General features: G+C 45.1%; 1 protein-coding gene across 1 annotated transcript in view; it reads left to right on the forward strand.

Moving 5' to 3' along the window:
* The first annotated feature begins 323 nt into the window (after positions 1-323).
* The window catches only part of CCNI (cyclin I), a 58,463-nt gene continuing 40,583 nt past the window's right edge, over positions 324-18,203 (forward strand). Inside the window, exon 1 of the mRNA XM_074993770.1 lies at positions 324-611. The gene's annotated coding sequence lies outside the window, so the exon portion shown is untranslated. The remainder of the gene's footprint in view (positions 612-18,203) is intronic.

The raw sequence follows: 18,203 nt of genomic DNA on the forward strand, positions 1-18,203 counted from the left end.
CACTCCGTGGGGGGTGCCTCTAGGGTACCCCAGGCCCAGCTCTCTGGCCCCAGAGTCCATGGGGCACTCTACTGGGGGGTGCCTCTAGGGTACCCCAGGCCCAGCTCTCTCGCCCCAGGGCCTATGGGGCACTCGGTGTTGGGGCGCCCGTAGGATACCCGAGCCCAGCTGTCTAGCCCCAGTGCGTGCCCAGCCGCGGGGCACGACGGACAGCGCCCCACCCCTCCCGCCATAGCGCGCGTGTCCAGGGGCGGCGCTGCAGGCCGCGTCCCCCCCCCCCCCGGTGCGTGCTCACCGCCCCCAGATCGCGGGGCGGAGGGGGCTGCCGGCCCTTCTTTCCCCGCCCAGCGCCGGGGCCGCCTCGCTCTCCTTCCCCAGGCCGCAGCGCGTCTCAGCCCGGGGACGGCGGCAGGGCCGGGCCCCCCTGCCGAGCCGGACAGCGGGCGATGGAGCCGTGAGCCCCGCGGGCAGCAGCAGCAGCAGCAGCCGCCGCCGGCGCGGACATGGCCCGGGCAGGGCGCTAGCGGCGTGGCCCGACAAGCGCCTCGCGCTCCGGCGCAGCATGGGCTTCTGATGGGCCCCGCCTGGGACCCCCACGGCTCTGCGGGGAGGTGAGCGACTCGCGGCGCGGCGCGGCCCGGCCCGGGACCCGCTTTTGTCCGGCTGCCTCCGGCGGCGCCAGTAACAAAGGGGGCGGGGGAGGGGGTTGGGTTGTGCAGCTGGTGCGCGTGCACAGGCTGATACTGCTGCTTATATAACGCAAGCCCCTGCTGCATGTCCCGCCGAGCTACATACGGACGTGTTGGTTGTTAGGGGCGCGTGTTTGCCTCCAGAAATCTGCAAGAAACGTAGCTGGCTATGCAAATCCTGCAGCGTGCACGCAAGATCCGTGCGTTCTAGTGCACGCGTTGGTACAGGCGGTAGCCTTCTCCGTGCCGTGTGCTGCAAATGTCCTGGGGTCAGCCTTGAGAGAGGGGCGAAGCGCGCTTCAGAGCCCCGCTGGCCTCTGTTATTGTTTACATGCACGCAGAGTGTACGTGGTCGGGTATGGCGTGCATGCTGGTGTACTTGTATACGCTTCCATCTTGCAGAATGCAAATATTGTTTGCAGATAGAAACCAGCAGTGTCTGTCTTTGCGTTATGTGTGTGTATGTGTATGTTTTTATTTCTGTGTGCAAAATTTGCAGTCACTTCTATGTCACAGTTTGCATATGTGTGTTTTTTTTCCCGGTAATCATATATATACTACTCTGATTTTTACTGCATGTTGAATACAATAAAAAAGCTAACTGGATGAATTTCAGTTTGCCTACAAAGGTTCACGCAATTATCCTCTTCTTGTGAGTAATATTTCTAAATTCTATGTTTGCCCAGTCCTGCAAGACACCAGGCCACTTCTGCAAGGTGCTTAACATCCTCATTGCCTGGGGCAAACTCCGCACCCTGTATGGACTTTTTCTAGGTCTTCAGTCCTAGAAGAAAATCTTTTTGGAATACTACACCTGCATGATGTCCCATTGAAGTCATCAGAGCCCCACTGGGGCTCAGGGAGCTGCCCAAATAGAATTCATCTCAGGTTTGGGGGCTTAGATATTCTAAATATTGTTGTCCAAGGGATGTTTGTATATTTGTTCCCAGTCGTGTAATTTTTCTGCAAATAGTGTATTATCAGTTATCTCTTGCTTTACATCAGTTGTCCCTAACTTTGTTGCTTTAGATTATTGATTACTCTCTCGCAAAAGTATGCTTTTAAAAATATTGCAATTGTGCTTTATTTTGGATTCCTGATTTGACTGCTAAACTTGTGCAGGCTGGTGTCTCTGTTGTTTTGGTTTTGGTTTTGCTGTTACATGAGTTGCGGAGAGAGAGAGAGAAAATAGATGCCCCCCCCCCCCAGAGTTTTAAGAAGACTGAATTACTGGTATTGTTTCATGTAAAACTGTCCTGGAAGGGATGAGAAACAGATAAGGAACCTAAGGTAACATTAGTACCACTGGTTTAAAGAAGCATTTGCAAAAATTCTCATGAAAACTTGTCACCATAGGCAAAAAATCCATTACCTCCCTTTTTACCCTTAATGATGAAAACATGATGTGTTATTTGTCTGCTTTAAAAATAATTACTTGCCTTAGGCAGGCAGAATTTTGGGAAGGCCAATTTGAACAATTGCTCTTCAGCAGTTTATCTGATCATGTACCTTTTTCTGTATGTCTGACAAAGGCACAGTGTTCTAATTTTTTAAAACCCCTTCATAATAGGTAAATTATACAAAATCTCTCGAGCTATCTGGTTTAGTCTTCTCTCTCAAGCTTGGTTAATGTTTTTGCTGTCATATGAGCCTGTCTATAGGGCTTTTGCAATTTTAATTGATTGCAGTGCTTTGTTTATAGTCGCCTCAGGGATGAATCTGTGGCACTAGATTTTGCAACATACAACTAGTAGAAGTGAAGCTCTTAAAAAGCAACCGCAGTACCTTACTCCAGGCTTGGGTGAATCTTACCTTAACCATTATATTTGCTTTTAAAATTGTTCAGATGCTTTGCAGAGGTAGCACGCAGTCCTGTGCCTTTCTCCATTCTGAGGAACCCTCCAGTTAGAGCATTGCAAAGCTACTGGCTTTCCCAACAGGTGTTGAAACATTTTGGGTGTGGGTGTGTGTCTCTAATTGCCTTTTGCCCCAAATTTGGAACTTTCTCTTCACTGGGTTTGAAGGGGACCCTTCTTAATCTAAACCTTATAGACTCTTGCTTTCTGATACATTTGTGTGGAATTTTCCTCTGTTAGTATAAATCTGATGGGTCAGTTAAATGCTCTTTCCAAGAATGTATTGCCCTGTAGCTATTTGAAGAAGTATAGATTTGCTCTGCTGTGTATTTGGAGCTCTGCTCCAGCTACTGCTGGAGTACATCCTGGTGAAGGCCTTCACAGTGAAAATCTGTGGAAGAGGAAATAGCACCATGTGGCACTATGACACAACCAGGAGTTCCTTTGTATCAGGGTGCTGTTTGTGCTGGCTTCCTACTTGTCTGGGATGGGGCCTAGCCAGGATGGTTGCAGGTCAAGGAGATTAGTGGCTGCCAGCAGCAGTTCCTGCTGATGGAGTTTGGGATGGGCATTACAGATTAAAGCAATATCCAGCTCCTGTCCAGTGGTGGGGTTGGGAACCATGAAAAGGGGAGGGGGTGGTTGAAATAACACTTCCCCATTTTGAGGGGGGTTGTGTGAATTCCTATGAGGTCTTGCTGGCAGCTAGAGGTTTAATATTGTGTAACTTTGGGGGTAGCAAATGGCCTTTTGTTTGGGGTTTGCACAGTGCCTGGTACAATGGGATCCTCGTCTGAGACTGGAGCATCTAGTGCTACTGCTATTCACAGTTACTAACACTGACATTTGCAGTGGAAGTTTAGTATCTGGCCTTCGTTTTACAGAAGTGCTTTTTGTGGGATGGGAGAGGCTTAAAGTGCATGGATGGGTTGGTTTGGGTCATGTTGCTGTAACAGCTGACTGATGCCGTATAACTCATAAGAATCCAGCCCAGGTTGGAAGGGACTGAAAGGTATTACTTACAGGGTGGATTGACTTAACTCACCAAGAGAAATTTACTATAGAAGTCAGACTTCCCACTATATCTTCGCATTTTGCTTAATTAGTGGTGCAGATCTGGTCACTGAAACATGTTAATTTCCAGCTCAATGCAGCATTTTTCAAGGTCAGGAACCTTTTTTGGGTTGGGGACCACTGTTCCACAGGAATCATAGAATCCTAGGGCTGGAAGGAACCTCAGGAGGTCTTATAGTCCAGCCCCCTGCTTCAAGCAGGATCAACCCCCACTAAGTCATCCCAGCCACGACCTTGTCAAGCTGGGACTTAAAAACATCGAGGGATGGAGAATCTACCACCTCGCTAAACAGCATATTCCAGTGCTCCACTACCCTCGTGGTGAAGTAGTGTTTCCTAATATCTAACCTACACCTCTCCCTCTGTAACTTCAGACCATTGCTCCTTGTTCTGCCATCTGACACCACTGAGAACAGTTTCTCATCTTCCTCTTTAGAGCTCCTCTTCAGGAAGTTGAAGGCTGCTGTTAAATCACCCTCAGTATTCTCTTCTGTAAGCTAAACAAGCCCAAATCCCTCAGCCTATCCTCCATAAAGAAGACCAGTTGGGAGCCACACATGAGAACCTCCCTCCCCCCAAAAGAGAGCCTGCCATTGGCTGGACCCCAAGTGAGGGGGGGAGACCCTCCCCAATGTGGCCCTCAATTGAGAAGCAGTACAAAAACACACTCCCCTCATTTTCTTCAATATCCAGCCCCACAGACATGTGGGAGAGGCCCCAAGGCTCGGGGCTTTCCTCCAGGGCCTGATTAACTCTTCTGGGAGCCTGGAGCTAGTATTTTTTTGGAGCGCCCCCCCCCCCAGCCTCTAGGGTGGGCACAAAAATGTAGGGCTCAATCTGCAGGAGGGAGGGTGCAAGATCAGGAAAGGAGGGAGGGCACAGGAGCAGGCTGAGGTTGGGCGTGCAGGGTCAGGGTGGGAGGGATGTACGGCTGGTGGTGGGTTGCTGGAGCAGGGTGGGGGTGCAGGGTGTGGAAGAGATTCCCGGCCAATGGATGTGATGCGGGAGGAAGCGGTGCCTGCGGGGAGTACTTCCCCGCTGTTTGCAAAGCCACGTCTACCCCCTGCCAGGCAGAGCCCATGGCTTGCTTTGATCTGCCCATGAAGCTGGCCACATCTCTGCTCCCCCCCCACCTTCAGAGTTGGTGCTAATAGTCCAGCCATGGCAGTGTGGGAAGGAGGGGCAAACACAGAGCCTCACAGGGCATAGGTTTCCCCACCCCTGTGACAGCATCGAGGAAGGTATATTGATGTAACTTTTTAGGTAACTTGATTTTTATTAGAACATAAGAATGGCCATACTGGGTCAGACCAAAGGTCTGTGCAGCCCAGTAGCCTATCTGCTGACAGTGGCCAGTGCCAGGTGCTGTGGGGGGGATGGGGGGAGGATGACCAAAGACAATAATCAAGCGATTTGTCTCCTGCCATCCATCTCCAGCCTCTGATGATCAGAGGGCAGGGACACCGTTACCTACCCTTGGCTAATAGCCTTTTATGGACCTGACCTCCGTGAATTTATCTAGCTCTTCCTTAAATTCTGTTACAGTGCTAGCCTTCATAGTCTCCTCTGGCAAGGAGTTCCACAGGTTAACTATGTGCTGAGTGAAGAAGAACTTTCTTTTATTAGTTTTAAACCTGCTACTCATTAATTTCATTTGATGTCCTCCAGTTCTTGTATTACGGGCACAAGTAAATGACTTCTCCTTATTCACCCTCTCCACACCTGTCATTAATTTTATAGATCTCTTTCATGTTCCCCCTCAGCCTCCTCTTTTCTAAACGGAAAAGTCCCAGTCCACATTTTAGCCTCTCATCATATGGGACAAGTTCCAAGCACCTCATCATTCTAGTTGCCCTTTTCTGAACCTTTTCCAGTGCCAGGATGTCCTTTTTTTTTTAGGTGAGACGACCATATCTGTACACAGTATTCAAGATGTGGGCGTACTATAGATTTATATAGGAGCAGTAAGAGACTCCTTGTCTTATTTTTTATCCCTTTTTTTAATAATACCTAACATCTTGTTTGCCTTTTTGACTGCCTCTGCACACTGCGTGGATGTTTTCAAGGAACTATCCACGATAACTCCAAGATCTCTTTCCTGATTATTTGTAGCTAAATTAGCCCCCATCATATTGTAAGTGTAGCTGGGGTTATTTTTTCCAATGTGCGTTACCTTACACTTATCCACATGAAATTTCATTTGCCATTTTGTTGCCCAGTCACTCCGATTGATAAGATCTTTTTGAAGCTCTTTGCAGTCTGTCTTTGTCTTGACTGTCTTGAACAGTTTAGTGTCATCTGCAAACTTTGCCACCTCACTGCTCACCCCCTTCTCCAGATCACTTATGAATAAATTGAACAGGATTTGTCCTATGACTGACCCTTGGAGGACACCACTGGTTACCCCTCTCCATTTGGAAAATTTACCATTTACGCCCACCCTGTGTTTCCTGTCTTTTAACCAGTTCTCAATCCATGAAAGGACCTTCCCTCTTATCCCATGACAACTTAATTTACATAAGAGCCTTTGAGGTACCTTGTGAGAGGCTTTCTGGCAATCTAAGTATACCATATCCACTCGATCTCCCATCTGCATGTTTGTTAACCGCTGCAAAGAACTCTAACGGTTTAGTAAGACATGATTTCCCTCTGCAGAAACCATGTTGACTTTTGCCCATCAAATTACGATCTTCTACGTGCCTGACAATTTTATTCTTTACTATTGTATCAACTCGTTTGCCTGGAACTGACACTAAACTTACCGGTCTGTAATTGCCCAGGTCACCTCTAGAGCCCTTTTTAAATATTGGTGTCACATTAGCTATCTTCCAGTCATTAGGCATGGAAGCTGATCCAAAGGACAGGTTACAAACTAGTGTTAATAGCTCCTGCAATTTCCCATTTGAGTTCTTTCAGAGCCCGTGGGACTGGATGACATTCTTCCAGTGATTTAACATTAAGTTTATCTGTTTGTTCCAAAACCTCCTCTAATGACACTTCAATCTGGGACAATTACTCAGTTTCATTTCCCACAAAAAACGGTGCAGGTTTGGGAATTTCCCCAACATCCTCAGCCAGGAATACTGAAGCAAAGAAATCATTTAGTCTCTCCACAATGGCTTTATTATCCTTGATTGCTCCTTTTGTATTTGAATCATCTGGGGGACCCACTGGTTTTTTAGCAGGCTTCCTGCTTCTAATGTATTTAAAAAACATCTTATTACTTTCTCAGCCTTTGGCTAGCTGTTCCTCAATCTTCTTTGGCTTTCCTCATTACAGTTTTACTCTTAATTTGGTAGTGTTTATGTTCCTTTCTATTACTATCACTAGGATTTGCCTTCCACCTTTTGAAAGATGCCGTTTTATCCCTCACTGCTTGTTTTACGTGGATGTGGCCCATAGTGGCTCTTAGTATGATTTTTAAGTTGGGATATACATTTAAGTTGGGCTTCTATTGTAGCATCTTTGCAGGCTACATGGAAGATTCTCATGGAAGATTCTCATTTTTGTTCTAGTCACTCTGCCTTTTAATTTCTGTTTAATTTCTGTTTAACTAACCTCCTTGTTTTTTCATAATTCCCCCTTTTGAAATTAAACGCTGGAATGTTGGACTGCTGAGGTGTTCTTCCCACCACAGGAATATTAAATGTTATTACATTAGGATAACTATTCCCAAGTGGTCCTCTAACAGTGACCTTGTGGACCAGATCCTGCGCTCCACTCAGTACTAAATTGAGAATTGCCCCTCCCCTTGAGAATTGCCCTTCCCATACCAGCTGCTCCAAGAAGCAGTCATGAACGGCATCAAGAAATCTTCATCTCGTCCTGATGTGACATGTACCCAGTCAATATGGGGATAATTGAAATCCCCCATTACTACTGAGCATTTTTGTTTTGGAAGCCTCTCCAATCTCCCTTTAGCGTTTCAACATCACTATCACTGTCCTGATCAGGCAGTCAATAATATATCCCTACTACTATCATCTTAGTAGAGATTGGAATTACTATCCATAGTGATTCTAGGGAACATCTTGGTTCATTTAAAGTTCTTATTTCATTTGATTCTAAGTTATCTTGCACATACAGTGCCACTCCGCCACCCACACAGCCCATTCTATCCTTCCGGTATATTTTATATCCTGGAATGATTGTGTCCGATATATTTGTCTTCATTCCACCAGGCTTCCCTGATGCCTATTAAGTCAACTTCCTCCTTTAATACAAGGTACTCTAGTTCACCCATCTTATTAGTCAGACTTGTAGCATGTGTGTAGAAGCATTTTAAAGATTTGCCTCTGCTTATTTGTCTTCCCATCCCAGGTGTATTAGATTCTTTTATACGTGATTGTCTGAGCTAGCCCATTGTTTGCTATCTCCCCTCCTCTCTTTTTTTTCTAAAGTCTAGAGTCTCTCTGTCAATGGATTCTCCTCTAAGAGGAGTTTCTGTCCGATCCACGTGCTCCTCTGCACCAATCAGCTTTCTCCCATCTTAGTTTAAAAACCTGCTCTACTACTTTTTGTAACATTTAGCGCCAGCAGTCTGGATCCCCTTTGATTTAGGTGGAGACCATCCTTCCTGTTTAGGCTTCCCCTCTCCAAAAGTGTCCCCGGTTCCTAACAAATCTAAGCCCCTCTTCCCTACACCATCGTCTCATCCACGCATTGAGACTCTGAAGTTCTGCTTGCCTACCTGGCCCTGCACCTGGAACAGGAAGAATTTCTGAAAATGCCACCTTTAGCAGTCCTGGATTTCAGTCTCTTTCCTAGCAACCTAAATTTGGCCTCCAGGAGGTGTCTCCTACCCTTTCCTATGTCGTTGGTACCAACTTGTACCATGACCACTGGCTCCTTCCCAGCACTACACATTAGTCTATCTAGATGCCTTGAGAGATCCGCAGCCTTCGCAGCAGGCAGGCAAGTCACCATACGGTTCTCCCGGTCATCACAAACCCAGCTATCTAGGTTTCTAACAATCGAGTCACCCACTGCTAACACCTGCCTTATCCTAACAACTGGCATTCCCTTTCCTGGAGAGGTACCCTCGGCGCGAGAGGATACCGTAACATCCTTTGGAAGGAGGGTCCCGACTATGGGGTGGTTTCCCTGAGCTTCCAATAGCTGCTGTCTTCCCCCTGAGCCTTTCATCCTCCTTAAGAGCACTGGGGCTCTTGGACTGGACGTGGGACAGTACTACAGTGTCCCGGAAAGCCTCGTTCACATACCTCTCTGCCTCCCTGAGCTCCTCCACTTCAGCCACCCTGGCCTCCAAAGCCCAAACTCGGTCTCTGAGGGTCAGGAGCTCCTTGCAACGAGCACACACATACGCCACCCGCCCACAGGGCAGGTAGTTGTACCTGTTACATTCTAGGCAATAAACAGGATAGCCTATACTCTGCTGCTGGGCTTCTGCCTGCATTTTCTCTATTGAATAATCTGAATATAAATGGGCCTTTTATTTAAAGGCTTGGGATGTGTTACATGCCAGAAGGAAATGACACCCTCAAACCTCCCCCCTCAAAACTCCCTTCTGTTTGCAGTCACCTGTTCACAAGCTCCCTGGTCGCTATCTAGCAGGGTTTGCAAAGCCCTGGCCTCACAGATAATTAATCTGGGAAATACACTAGAGCTTTTTTAATCCCTCAGCCCTGGGAAAGCGGGTATTCTGAGTTAAACTTTTCCAGGCCATGGAAGGTGCTGCAGGGTCTGAACATGAGGGGGGACAGGCACTTGCCTATCACTGCACTCTTAAGGGGACACATGGCTCCACGCCGCCTGCTGCTTCTGCCACCGCCCTCCTCCCCCACTGCTATGGGAATGGCAAGGAAGAGCATCATTGTGCTGTTGGTGTGACGTGTGCAGAGCCACTTTCTCCTTCCCCTGCCAGGGTCCAAACTATGGGTGTTCCTGCATCGGGATTCCTAGATGAGGGAGGTTCTAATGTAGTACATACTACTTACCTGTGTCACGTTGCAGATGTTGCAGCAGTACATTAGGCCCAGTAAGAACTAAATTAAGAACTTGTAAGTGCTCTTTTGCTTATCTAAACTTCAGATGTTACATACGTGTTTCACGTTTGCAATTGCAGCAGTCTCCTGACTTGCTGGCTGATGTCTGTGCTTAAATTTTCATATTGTATTACTTCTGTCAGGCAAATCATCACAAGACTAAATGTGGGGTGTCTTGAGATGTTCTACAACTAGCTCCAGATTTCCCCACTTGGACTGTCATTTATATTCACAGACAGAAATGCGAGTGCTCCCTCTTTTCAGCTCGCTGTTGATTTTCCTCGCGTTGAGTGAGTAATGCCACAGGATGAAAATATTCTGTGTCTGTAGAAGAAACTCCTGCTGTGAAAAGTTGGCTTTAATAACTGAAGGAACCCTGTTTTCAAGGTGGCTGGTTAAGATTTCCACCAGTTGAGAGGCGTGAGTTTGTTCACAACATCATCAGTAAGCATGTGCTGATTAAATGATTTCCCCCCAGCCCTGCCAGTTATTATGACTGGCATAATCAAGGAGTCATTTTGAGATGCCCATGGCCTGGCAGCAGCATTTTCTTCTTAGTTAGGCACCTACCTTTCTCTCTGGGGTCAAGAATGTTTGCAAGAAAAAGAGATGGCTGAGGTGCTTGAGCCATCTCTTCTTTATTGCCAGCAGCTCAACTGTCTGAGGTATTTCTCTCATCAGTGTCTCTTGCTATGCCTTCCAAATTTCAACACCATCAGCAGTGCAGCAGCAATTTCTCTGAAGTTTGTTTTAAGGCTATGGATATAAGCTTCAGTATACTGAACAGATCCTCTAAAGTCCTCTTTAATCCAGTGTTAAATAGATGGAAGCATCTCATCCACTGTATCTAATTCCAATTTTCTTCACAAAGTTGTAAGAGAATAGGACATTTCTTCATAAATTGTTCAAAACAATCAACCACAGAATTCCATGGACCGTCTTGGAGGAAACTGAAGCAAAATTATTGTTAGGGGAGTATTTTTTGTGTGTGTGTGTGTGTGTGTGGCTTTTTTTTTTTTTTTTTGGGGGGGTGGGGGTCAACATTTTCTTCTATTCCTGGAGAAGACATACAGAAGTCTTTGGCTAAAAGATGCATTAAATGGGCACTGCAGACATCTGCTAGAAATGAGCATCCTTGCCCTTTCTTCTTTTGAAGTATCTTTTTATAGTTTCTGAAACTGCATACAACAGTTTTTATTTCAGCTTTCACTGCCACATCATTTGAATGTTGTGTGGGTGTTTCCCAAAGTACCTAATGGAAACAGGGAGATATGTATATCTCACAGAGCTGGAAGGGACCTTGAGAGGTCATCAAGTCCAGTCCCCTGCCCTGACCACAGGACCTATCACCATCATTGACTTTTTAAAACAAAACAAAACAAAACAAAAAAACTAACCTGCCCTAGAATCTTGAACTATCCCATCTTCTTCTCTGGTCACAGAGGCACACGTTATTGGATCATTGTGTATGTTGCTCCACCCATCAAAGCTTAAACTGACAAATTTCTCCTCAGTATTTCTTGCCACTGTTCAAGTTCCTTCTTACGCTTTGTACTTAGCAACCTCCCACCAATGCCTGCTCTACCAGGTGGATTGTAGCCTGGTTGTAAGACCTCAGCTATATCAATGAAATGTTTATTTTTAACTGCATCCTGGCTTGGTGTCTCGTCCGTGTTTGCTGCTCATTACTTTAAACCCACCTGTGGTGGTGATTTTACAGGATGATTGAAATAACTTTTTGCTTGCTACTGATACTTTTGTGGTCTGACCATACTTTTAGCAGCAGTGCTGCAATTAAATGTCATCAGATGCTCTGAAGTTGTTGCCATTAGACAGTCAGTCTCTTACGCTTAAATGGGATTCCAAAACAAAATTAAAACAATATTCTGAATAGTCATTTTTCTCATTCTGTTGTTCTCTTAACCATTTACTTTTTTGTTTTCCAGCAAGAGTGCAGCTCTGATTCCAAATGACCGAAAAAATCTAAGACTGACCGCACTTAATTTTGGAGTAAGCCCCATTGAACTCATAGGCATTTGTGTATGAGGTTTTTTTGAGAGAACCATGGTCGGATGGGGTCCCTTGGGAAAGGGCAGTTGTGCTGAAGTAAAATAGTGAATAGACTTATGCTATCACCAGTGTTATCGGCAAGCTGAGTGCTTGCATGACCACTCGAGAGATTCAGGGGCTACCCAGGTGGTTAGCAGAGCACCCACAGTGCCATCATGTGTTTCTGTTGGTGGTAGACATCTGCACGTGCCTCTGTGCACATAACAAAATTTATTCTGTCCATGGGCAGAAAGAATTAAAGGGAGCACTGGGCATCACCTCATGGTCTGTGGCCATGATCTTCCAACATAAGAGGCATGTATTATGTAATATAAGAAAATGACACCCAGTGGCAAACGGCAAATTCCAGACTTCTCTTACTGCCACTTTCTGTATTGCATACTTGGGTGATAGATTCTGAACCTAGTTAACTAACTAAATAAGCCTTAAGGATTAGCTATGCTAAATTTTTTTCTAGCAACATCCAGTATACCAGCGAGGGAATTTAATGGTAAATCACTCTTATACTACTAAAAGGCATAGAGTCTTGAAGAATGAGGCATTGCAAAGTGAATTACTTGAGGTACTAACCAGTTGATCCATGCTGTTCATCGGCTATAAGCACATTTTCTACCCATGAGCAGTTTTCCTTATGATGTTTCTTTCTTGGAACTAGGTCCTGCCTCTCCTTCTTGCACTACTTACATTTGGCACGTTTTTCCCTGTTTTACACAGGGAAGGAGTGTCGTCAAAATATACCCAGATAAAGGTATCTTACACCCAGAAGCCATGACAGTTTTTTTCTGTGGCAAAAATGTGGGAAGCTGTGTATTTACTGAATACAGTAGACCCCTGACTTATGCGGGGGTTGTGTTCTTGCAAACCACTGCGTAAGTCAAATTTCAGGCAACTCGGGGGAGCCAGGAAGGCGACCAGGGCTGCTGCCCTGGTCAGTTTTCCCACTCCTGTCAATGGCAGAACCAGACTCTGGGCACTGACAGGAGTGGGGAAAGTCAGGCTGCCATTCCTGACAGGAGCCGGGAAACTGATCAGCACAGAAGTGCTGCTGAGTTTGCCTGCTCCTCTGAGTGGCGGGGAGTGGGCACCAGCTCCCCACCACTCAGAGGTGCATTAACAGGAGATACACGTATCTCAGGGATTTACTGTAATGTCTTGTCTTTCCTTTTTCTTTCCAGTCGTGTCTGCTCTTCCTTTCAGTTCTGCCTGTGTCCTTTCTTATGTATTCTCTCTTTGTCTTTAAGACAGTGGTTTAACTAACTCGCCACACAAGAACAGAACAACAGTCTTATCCAGCCTGTATCTATTTGTCTTTGCACATTTAACTTTAGTTGAAACAGAAACCAACAGCTCCAGAACTTTCCAGAAGCAAGAGCTGGTAGTTAAGCTGGACAGACTAGAGTCATTAATTCATTTTTATGAGAATACCTGCAGCTTTAACATGTTTGTGAGGAGATTAGTTACTGTGGGTTTTTTTAAAAGATATTAAATATGTATCTTAAAAAATCCATAAAGTCCATTTAAATTAAAAAAATCTTTTTAATCCACTCTATTTACAAGAGGGGCTGTGACTCTGGAATTCACAAAGTCCAAATTTATTTTCCTTAAGTTCTGTTTCTCTAGCCTTTGGTGTTGGGGGGAATGTCTTAGGTTAGAGGAGGATCATCTTGGTGGGTATTTAAATTTGGAATTGCATAGTTCTTACTGATATATTTTTGCACCTGTACTCAGAACTGTGGATTGGATTAGTGAACCATAAAGATCCAAATATCTCTCACTTCACAGGGTTCATTGTCTATCTGGGTCTTGGTTGAGGCCGTAGAAGAAACCGTACATTTAAATTTGCTGTATTTGTTCTGTGAGCAAGTAACTGGCTTTAGTCTCCAGAACTGACAATTTGGCATCTTTAACTAGCATTGCAATGCTATTTACCTTCCCATTTTAGAAATATTTTTCTTGGATACTAAGAACTCAAGCTGTACAGATATTTTTAAAAGATATGCTTTAAAATAAGTTCCAGAACTGTAAACTTGGTTTTGAATTTCAATTCCACTAATTTTGCTTGGGGGTGAGGGTGGTGTTTGTTTTAATTACAGGATAAACTTTCAAAGACACTAATAGCAACTGGGCACATAATTGTCCTTTTTGCCTTTGAAAATCTGCTGTAAAATTGTCTTCTCTCATTTTTATCCTCCTGTTCTTGAAGGCTGATTGTTCTGGTGTCCCTTGATTTTATTTTTCCTCTTCCCCTGCCCCACCTTGTTTCTAGTGTACCCTGGGCTTGATGGGAAACACAAAATATATTTACTCCCACAACATGGAAATGCTAGTTCAACGAACCCAGCAGCTGGGAACTCCCCTGGGAGTTTTCTTCTCTTTGCATGTTTGCAGCTGCTGCTGTGGCTCTGGTTAGTAATCTTGACCTGGTACTAAACTAAAGTCCTTAAAACAATGTGTCATTACAGGTTTATTACTTCTGATTCTTTTTCTGCTACTTTTTGAAGCAGAATATTCAGTTGGATGCAGCACTGGAGCAGGATTTGGAAGACCAGCATTCTATTACCAGCTCTGACACTGGTCTCTTGTATGACTTTGGGCAAGTCACCTCACCTTTGCCTGCCTCAGTGTTGTATCATGTTTGAAAAGCATGTTGAGGTCTCCTGATGAAGGAGCACTTATGGGGGAACGTGTTCTTATTAGGGATGCTAGAGTGAGTCAGCTGGTAACTGAGAAACTGCCAAAATTTCTTATTGCGCTCTCCCCCACGCCCCACTGCTGCTCTCCATTTAAAAGGCTGAGCTGGCACACAAGCTGGATCGGCTTCTGTCCCCCACTGTGGGGACCAGGCTCTCTCCCTTCCCACCTCTCCTGCTGCTCTGCATTGTTGACCCAGCCTGCATGCTGGCTCAGCCTTTTACATGCACAGGATGTAACTGAATATTCTGTTATAGGGGTCAGCAACCTTTCCCAGGCAGAGTGTGGAAATTTGACCTTTTGACCTCTATGTACTGTCCAAGTGCAGGTGAGACTCTTTAAAGTCACTGACCGTGCTACTTACAACAGCTACTTTTAATTAATAAATAAAAGATGCAGAGCTTTACCTTTTGAGGTGATGGTTGGTCCTTTGCGAATCCACAGGCGGCCTGGCCTAGCTTTTGAGCAAGCTCCTGGCAGCATGAGGCAGGAGAGTGAGGTCTAAACTCTCACCTTGCATGCTGATGAAGATCAGCTTAGTTGCCACTCTTGGCACCTGTGTTCAGGGTTGCTGGCCCCTGCCCTGTTTCATCCCTAATTATTATTATTCTGACTTATTAAAAAGATGTGCCCCGAATTACCTTGCATGTACATGTGTAACTGAGGCATTCATCTGATCAGATGGGAACTGGGCCAATGTATTTCATATATTTTCTTTTGCCTCTGATTTTTTTTTTTGATTCTCGAAGTGAAAATTTCAGTTTGTCCCCTACTTTCTCTGAAGCTTCAGTGACTGCTTGTGTGGAAGGTATTTCAACTCCATGTTTCACTTAAATGTAAAACAACTAAAAATTTTTACATCAAATCTGCAATTATTTTGAAGTTTCCAAAAAGTTCATTGACCGCTTCCCTGCCAGCTGGATTTTACACAAGAAGTGGTAAATTGAAGAAAGTTGAGTAGTTTATTCACCTTTTAGTGATGCTTCTACTTGGACCACCCCCCCCCCGCAAAAATAAAGAGAGGCAGATAGTTGCTAATTTTGGTATTGTTAACCTTACTGTACTAAAGAGCAAGCAGAAGGCTTTAATGATTTTCCCAAGGTCATGCACAGTACCTGGCGGAGTTGGGATTAGCCCTCAGGCATTCCTGATTCATAGCTCCATGCTCAGGTGCCGGATTATGCCGTCCCGTCTGTTCTTTGCCAAATTCTGCCAGGCAGCAGAACTGACCATGTGCTTGTAAATGTCACTGAGGCTCTCCAAAGGAAAGAGCAGATGTGGGGATTGAACTGTGGTGGGCAGCCCTGTTCTTCCTCCCCGTTCTCAACAAAATTCAACAATGAAGGGCTGAGGAGCCGATCCTCAAAGGTATTTAGATATCTAAAGTGGGGCACCGAGTCGGGTCTCTTCTGTTGCTGCTACTGTCAGCGGCGAAGAGAGTTTTCAGGCCTAGAATAATCGTTATTCAAGTTAGTGATTTTTTGAGGTGCTTGTTCTGTTCTTAAACTGCAGTTAGTCCAGTGCAAGGACAGTTTTGTGGAGATGGGATGCATTTTTCCATTTCTTGGGAGACCACCACCACATCCAAAATCCTGACATTTCCACTAGTGTTCAGCCAATTGCTCAATATTCTATGGAGGAAGACATTTCAGTGTGATTTGGGGTTTGTAAATATACATGTGACTTTTTTTTATAAATACATGGAAATGGGAATGTCAGGTTCACAAAACATTTGTATGTCACAGAATAATTCCCATAGATGGAGATCTGCAAAATGCATTTTCCAGTGACAAAAATAATTTCATACCAGCTTTAAACTGTGCTGCCCAGAGAACTTCCATACTGATGTCTGAATCCTAAAAGCCATTCCTGAGCACTTACACATCCCAGTAAAATACAGAATGCAACAGAATTGTAAAGCCTGCTGCAGTCAACAAAACTTATAGGTACTATTGGGTTTGGGGGAGGGAGGTTTTCATTGTAGTATTCAAAAGGACTAAATTCTGTGACCCTGTGCCACCATTCATATTTCAGAATACCAGTAATTTATGTTCAAGGACAGTGGTTGGTTCCCAACCTTTTCACTAGTGTAGACCCCATTGCCCCCCCTCCACCAAACTGTTTGTGGATCCCCATAAAAGCCACTCTTCTAGCCTCTATGTACCCTTCATTTTAAATGAAAAAGGAAACCACAACATCGTTGTGTGTTTTTTTTGGGGGGGGTGTCAGTTAATATTGTGGGAAGATTTAATTTTAAAAATAATTTATTATAACCTTGCAATTTATTTAAAACTTATTTTCTATGATTATTTTTGTCTTCCCCCATGGAAACCCCTCCTCCCCGGTATGCTGGCAGATCACCATGGGTCCACAGACACCAGGTTGGGAACCACTGTTCTAGGATTTCCAAATGCAGTCCTGTTGGATGAAAGATCATCAGCTGTCCTAAAAGCCCTCTTGAACTAATCCTTGTACCTCCTTGAAGGCAAAATGTGTGTCTGGATTATTACCTGCCTGACCACAGGGTTTGGAGGGTTTTTTAAGGCCCTCCCTCGGGACTTTCAGGGCTCTCTGAGGCCAGAGGTGTGAGAGCCATGAGGGCTGTAACTATGTAACCAGCCCTGAATGGACTAGAGAAGTGGTGGGCAGCCCACAGAGTGCATGTGACTTGCCAAGGTTATCCACCAGCAGACTCTGAAACAGTTTGTTCATGTTGAGCGTCCATAGACACAGCCTTCTGCAGCTCCCAGGGGCCGAGGTTTGCTGTTCCTGGCCAACAGGAGCTGCATGAAACAGTGGCCAGCATGTTCCCATGCCTTGGCAGATGGGACCAGCAAACTGCAGTTCCTTTAAGTTACATGGGGCCCTGCCTGTGGGCATTCGCAAACGCTTATGGCTCACCAGCAAAAAAACACCCTGGTGGGCTTGGCAGGGTGGAGAAGGAGAGTAGTCCATGGGTTTTAATAGTTACCTTGTTCCATTGGTGGCCTTCCAGCTTGAGTGACTTATGCTTCTGACATGAATAACCTCTACAGATGTTACACAAAGAACCAGCATAGGAGGGCCAACTTAGCACTCTGATTTTTACACTCACTTGGCAGCAGGTATTCACAGAGAACAGCCAGACCAGTGCTTTTGTTCAGGGAGAATTGGATCATTTATGTTCTCTAATTGGTATCTTGGCAAGACAGAACATGTGATCCTTGAGGACAATTGGGCTTTGTAATATTGGATTGTCTTTAGTTGAGGAGGAGGAGGGCATGGTACCCTCAGAGCTCAAGAGTGGTGTTCTGCATTGTTCCAAAGATGGCTTATTGTCTCCTTCTGGTGCCTTAAATTGCACCCTCACATGAGCAGCAATCAGTAAGAGTTTTTTCTCTGAAGTAAATTTGAGTTTGCAGAGCAAAATGTTGGACTCAGTCTGAGGTTTGTTTTGTTTTTTAAATAAGTGTATTGTGATTGCTTTCACTTAATGTCCTCTTTCCAGTTGTGAAGGGGAGCCAAATGATTTGGGGGGGGGGGGGGTGTGCGCGCACATGTGAGAGAAACATGTAATTAGTCAGACTTAAGAACCATGTTAATTTTTTACATCAATTTTTTGTTGCTATTCAGTTATGTGAACGCCTGATTTGCAGCACTAGCCAATCAAGCTGTTGCTCAATCTGTTTCCTGTGTATGTGGTTGCAGAGATATCATAATCATCCAGACCAGAGGAGTGCGTTACTTGTAAAGCAGTGCGCTGTGTTTTTGTTTTTGAATGTGTGACAAGCTAACATCAAAAACTAGTATTTTGTGACTGGGAAAGCCAATGATCAAAA

Source organism: Carettochelys insculpta, chromosome 4 (genome assembly GCF_033958435.1).
Source record: "Carettochelys insculpta isolate YL-2023 chromosome 4, ASM3395843v1, whole genome shotgun sequence".
NCBI lineage: Eukaryota > Metazoa > Chordata > Testudines > Carettochelyidae > Carettochelys > Carettochelys insculpta.